We start from the raw sequence: 6,584 nt of genomic DNA, 5'->3' as shown, positions 1-6,584 counted from the left end.
TAAAGTGAGAAATTGTGAATTACCAATCAGCTTCGCATATCTTTATAATCCTTCACCATCGGTGGACACACACATCTCCACCTACATGCACAGCAGTATTGCTTTGTCTCTTGCCACATTCACTAGAAGTGTTTTTACCTAAACATTAGTATCTTTTTATATTAGGACTGATAACCATGTAAGCTTACACATGCTGCTGAAATACCATGATTTTGGCTTCAAATCTTCCATAAAAACTAGAGAAGCTTTTAACACAAGCATCCATTATTGTGTTAGTAATTCTTGGGGAAGGGAGAGAGTGACATGACAAACAGTGGTGTCCTATCAGTTTGCTTATGCTATCTTGTCCTTCTCTTCCAGGCTTTGAAGGAGTGTTTGACGAGAGGGACTGTGCTGATCCTCACCTACTAAGGCTGCGGTAACACATGATCTGGGTGGGAACAAGTCGTCATACCTGCTGATACTCACACTTACTAGTACATCTTTGCCTGGGAGCTTAGGAGAAATAAGAGTGAAAGAGATTTACTGGGCCACAGAGTCTAATTTACTGTATTCACAGCCAGGTATTTCATACAATCCCTTTAAAAATATGATCAAACTCCATGTTTGAACTGGCTAGAAATAGTGGTAATAGCAACCTCTGGGATGCTTTCAACTTCTGACTAGTCCCTTTATGGGTTACAAGTCTTTTTCTGATCTTCATCCTAAATGTACTCATGGTCAGTTTATCCCTCCCTTCCTCCCTCTTGCCTTGTGGTTTGGGCAAAACAGTGCTCTGATTTGTTTTAGAGATAGTGTTAGTTTCCTTTCCATTCTTTAGTGTTATTGCTAACTGGGTAGCAGCAAAGACGATTTTTCCTTCTGTAAGGAAGCTCTGTTAGTGAGTCAGTTTTAAAAATTTCTGAGTACTTTCAAGATGAATAGAAAATTACTTAAGGTCAAGGAAAAGATTCTCAGCGATGCAGTTACACCATCAGTGTTGCAGTTGTCTCTTGTCATGTTACACTTCAGCTGTGTCTATGCTCATAAGTGGTGTGTGACCTGTTAGGAGCTAAGGTTAATGCTAAGGTAGTGATGTTGGCACTCTGACGTTTTTTGGAGATGGAGTGGGGTTGTTTCAAAGAAGCGCTAGTCTGGTCCTCTCATCTGAATGCCCAGTAGTGGTTGGAATGCATTAGGCAAGTCCCTGGAGAGCATTTAGCTCCCCAGTGCTATCCAGAAGGAATTTTTATGGTCTGAGCCTGCTCCATGTAATGAATCAACCCATGTGAAGGTGATTGAGAAATTCTCTTCAGAAGCACACTCCCCATCTAGCCTACAGAGCTGATGTGTCTTTGTCCTTATTCCTTGTTACTGTGGAAGACTGACAGGGATGTTCCTAAGACTGGCACTCTGCTGCAGACTTGAGGTGATGCCCCTAGAGTACTTGAGATGGACTGCTCATATTTCTGTGAGTGAAACCTCCAGGCGTATGAGGTTTAAATGCAATCAGTTGGGGGATGTGTTAGTATTTCTTTCAGCGTAAAATGAAACTGTGAAACTGTGTCTGCTGGTTGCCCTCAGCCCAGAGTTTGTACTTGATATTTTTAATGGGACTATTGATAGGTTTCATTCTCTGTGGATTTTCCCTTTTTTTGTTTTGTTTTGGGTTTTTTTTCCTCCTTTTTTTTTTTTTTTTTCCCCTCAGGCTGTGCTGTGACCTACTGAGTTTATAATTGGAGACAAACTGAAATAGCACCACCAGAGACTGCAGCAATGATCCCATTAAAAAGTCAGTGTTTGCTAATAAAGAAAAATTGATGTTGAAAATGCCTTTAGGTGGAAATTCCTAACAAATCTTGTTCTCTATAATGATCACTTACATACCTATTAAGGCTGTGTTTCATTTTGAGAATTCATCAGTTTATTGTAGAAATGCTGAATGAGGATGTCATTTCTTTTCTGATATATCATTTAGAAGTGGACTAAGATGCCATTATTTGCCATGGAAACTGAAAAATGAAGGGCTTGTAAGTCCTGAACTTTTTTTCATACCACAATTAGTATTGCTGCAGTTTAAGTGTACAATATCTGTTTTATGTTTTTTTATTGTGCAGCCTGTTTTGGGGGAATGAAAAAAAAATATAATTGAAAACAGGGAAAAATAACCATCTGGCAAGTAAGATGGTTTAATGAAGGCTTATTGTATTTTGAGTACTTGCGAAAAAGGAGGAAAAAGTTCTTCTTGGCTTCGTGTAGGGCAGCAGATTTCAAAGAACCTGAAAGCCTCTAGGTGATGGTCATTAGCTCTAATAACCAGCCTCCCCAGGCAGTTGGTTGAGTTGAAAGGGTTGTTCTTAGCTGCTAGTCTGTAGTACCCAAAATGGTTAATGAAATAATTTTAAAACCAACTCAGAGTTTCTTATTAGGTTAATTAAAAGTGAAAAAACTCCTCTAAGCTGTTGGTGGTTTCCATGAAAGATGGGCATAAATCTCTATGGGACTGACAGTGATTGGGAAACCCAGCAAGGCATTTCACTTTGAGCATATAAGCAGTGTATACATTCACATAGGCTGAACTGCACTGGATTTCTTATGCTCCAAGCTGGATGTGTGAGTTGTGAACTTTATGGGACAGAGATTTAATATAGCAGGGAAGAAGTATTGCAAGTGGTCAAGGTTACAAGGAAAAAGCAGCGAACTCAGGACTGGAATGAAAGACCAGTAAAAGGACAGGGTTGCAGAGAAGAAATTACATTTGAGACAGCCTTGGAATAGCAGGTCTTTTGAGATAACACAGGAATAGAAGTACCATGAGATACATTCATTCACTCTCCAACCCCGTGAAATGAGATGCTCAAACCTGGCTCTTACCTCTTTGACTCATGCAGAGTGGTCTGTGTAGGGAAAAAGTATCCTGTTATATGAATTACATCTATCAGTAAGAAGTCATAGAATTGCAGAATTGCAGAATGGTTTGGGTTGGAAAGGGTTGGAAGGGACATTTAAAGGTCATCTAGTCCAATCTTTCTGCCATGGGCAGGGACATCCTTCATTAGATCAGGTTGCTCAAAGCCCCATCGAACTTGACCTTGAACACTTCCAGTGATTGGACATACACAGCTTCTCTGGTCAACCTGTTCCAGTGTCTCACCACCCTCATCGTAAAAAATATATCCTTATATCCAACCTAAATCTACCGCCTTTCAGTTTAAAACTGTTGTCCCATCCTGTCTCTACAGGCCTTGGTAAAATGCTTCTCTCCCCCTTTCCTTTAAGCCCTTTTTATATAATGACAGGCCACAATAAAGTCTTCCCAGAGCCTTCTCTTCTCCAGGCTGAGCAGCACAATTCCCTCAGCCATTCTTTATAGCAGAGTTGTTCCCAGCCCTCTGATCATTTTTGTGGTCCTTTTCTGGAGCCTTTCCAGCAGGTTCATGTCTTTCTTGTACTGGGGACCCCCAGAGCTGGACACAGTACTCCAGGGGGGTCTCCCAAGAGTGGAGTAGAGGGGGAGAATCGTCTCCCTTGACCTACTGGCCACCTTTCTTTTTATGCAGCCCAGGATATGGTTGGCTTTCTGCGCTGGCTCATGTCCAATTTTTCATCCACCAGGATCCCTAAGTCCTCTTCTCTCAGTCCATCCATCCCCCAGGCTTTATTGATACTGGCGATTGCTCAGACCCAGGTGCAGGACTTTGCACTTGGCCTAATGAAAGTGCAATGAAGTGGTAAAAATAATGAAAGATTCTGTATAGAATTAATCTTTCTCAGTTTTAATGTTTACTTTATTGTTATTGGCTTCCTTATCAGAATATAAATAAATAGATTGCATGAGAGTTTAAAAGGGAGAGGGACCACCTCTGGCAGAGAGAACCTGCTTAAGATAGATAAAGTGTTTCCGTAGATATATAAATGATTCTCTGAAAATACGTTTCTGAAATAGATTAAAAGAAAAATATTGGCTATGAGAAAAAAAAAGAAGTAATAATGAAACAACATTAAAAAAGGGGGCAGTATTTAGCACTGGGAGTTATTTTGCAAAGATGGGATTTGATTTTGGTAGGAGCAAAGACATTTCAAACCTTGGAGCAGTGGTTTTGCTGGGTGTTCAAATACTAATTTCTAAATGATGGTGTATGAAATTCTTATCACAATGTTGTACTTGCCAAAATCTTCACCTGCATCAGGAAGTCCAGGATTTTACTTGGTTTGCTTGCTTCGGTGCCAGTTTTTAGGTATTCAGCTAGAAATAAACAAGTGAATAACTTCAGATTTTCCTTTGGCTTTCCTCCCTCAGAATGGATTTCTATGTTTTGGGTGGCACGCATTAAAGTTTCACAGGAAGATGAAGTTACTCATCAATAGTCAGTATAAATCTCCTAAACTGATGTTCTCTAGAGATCAAAGGCAAGGCAAAACTTTCATTATGGGAAAGGGATGATGAACTCTACCATTGTGCCTGAGTGAATGGAACAAAGCAAGATGAACTTATAGAAAATGAAAACAAACAAAACTTTCTGTAACAGAAATGAAAGCATCTGTTATACTACAGTAGAAGGAAGTAAGTAAAAAAATTCATGTAAAGCTATTTGTTTTATCCAATCTGGTTCATTTATTGTATGTGTCAAAGAATAGCCTCTATACTTCATTTAAAAGGAATAGAAATTCTAGGCTTTTCTTTCTAATTAAGGAAATGTTTATGGTACAGTGCATAAATGACTCAAATATCAGGGAAGGCAGTCTTAAGAATATGAAGAAAGAGTGTTAGATGACTGAAAAAGTGACATAGTGACATTCAGTCAAACATCTTGTGGCTCATTCAAAGCCTGCTGAAATGAGTGCTTTCTTTAGGCTTTTATATTTAGCCTTTCAGAGGTGAAATATTTTTAACCATGGAAAAATTACTTTCTAGATTTTAGAGGTCAGCCCTATATTGTTGTAGATAGTCCCAGTTTCATAAAATGTAGGTAGTAGCTGCCTCTTGAAATCAGTTAAACTTCTTGTCATCACTATTCCTGTTGGAGGGATACTCTTAGAGAATTATTCTTATGATACTTAAGAAAACACTTCATTCCCTCATGCACCTATTTCCTAGCTGAGAAAGCTATTTTTATTAAACACAAAAGCAACCAGCTTGTCTAGATATGAAGCAGCTTGAATCCTTCATTTCTGTAATTAGTGCAATCTGAAATCACCAGCTGAAACTTCCACAGACTCAGAAGTTCAGTCTGGACACAAGTGATCACCACTCTGTTTTTCCAATATAGAACCCACTTTTAGTCAAAATTTGATTTAGAAAAACTAAATGTTTTTTAACCCGTTGTTGCACTTTGCACAGACATGGGTTATTTGAAGTGTCAGGTACACACAGTACCTATTCAAAAAGTCTGGGGTTTGGTGGGGTTCTTTTTTGGGTTTTTTTGTTTGTTTGTTTGCTTGTTTTCTGTTTTGTTTCCCTTTATGTTTAATGTGGGTGACATATGTGGAATTAGGGGAATTCTGGGCTCCTTCCACCAACTGTTTTCTGTAATCAGTGACTAACAACTATTACCTTCCTTTGGGTAAGACACAGAAGGGGACCCTCTAACATGCTAAGCAGTGGGTTACACATTCCTTCTGATCAAAGAAACCTTGAGGTGCACACATGATGTGTAACAGAGGTCCCTCACTTTAGGGTAAAAATGAATCTGTTTCAGCTGCTTCCTACAGGGAGCTGGGGAATTCAGCACTAGAAGTACAGAATACAGTAGTTTGGGTAAGGAGCTAAGGATTTTGTAGGTGGGAATTAGTGTAAATATTTGCTATCTTCCTTGTATCTGTTGTGCATCTGGACCACAGCAGATTTCATGGAGAAATTGCCTAGTTGTAGAGTTTTGAAATAACATGATTTTAGGTGGTTATTTTAGCAGATCAGTAGAAATTGGTGAAAAGGTTATTTCTGTGCAATTTCCTGTCACTAAGAAACACGTGTCTGTTGTAGACCAAACCTGCTCTGCTATAAAGGGAAAGGGCTGCTTCGCTCTCTCCCTGCCTTCTTTCTCTCCGCAGCCCCCATATCACCCCAAATAACCCCCTCCCCATACCATAGAAACTCTCTGTAAGACTGGGATCCAGCTCTGAGGGAGCTTCACCTTGCAGTGTCAGGGCCAGGGACTGTGATCTGGGAGGCTGGTGTGCAGATAACTGGTGGGACCTCCTCTCCCACTTTATTGCTATTACAGTGCATCCTAATCAAACTCTCTTGCTCTGCTATTACTCACATTAGAGCTGAAAAAACGAACTAGCTGGGGTCTGTATATCACATGCAGGCTCTTCTCTCTCTCCTTCTGTAGGTGGTAAGTGTGAAAAGTAGTGTCAGCTTCAGTGCCTCTGCAAAGCCCACGCTTGCTGACTCCCAGTATTGCAGACCTTCAGCTTGGTATCCACTCTCCAGGCACATAAAGGGTGCAAACGCAGAAGCGGTGGTAGGAGGACAACTCTGTTAACACTTGCTCCTTATGTTATTAAAAGGATCCCCTCTTCCTGCTGTGTATATATTTCTGAGATAAAACAGCTCTGGAGCAGGCTGTAAGGAATGATGTAAATGAGAAAAAGGGACATCT

Source organism: Strix aluco, chromosome Z (assembly GCF_031877795.1).
Source record: "Strix aluco isolate bStrAlu1 chromosome Z, bStrAlu1.hap1, whole genome shotgun sequence".
Classification (NCBI taxonomy): Eukaryota; Metazoa; Chordata; class Aves; order Strigiformes; family Strigidae; genus Strix; species Strix aluco.
Note: the sequence above shows the minus strand (reverse complement) of the source record.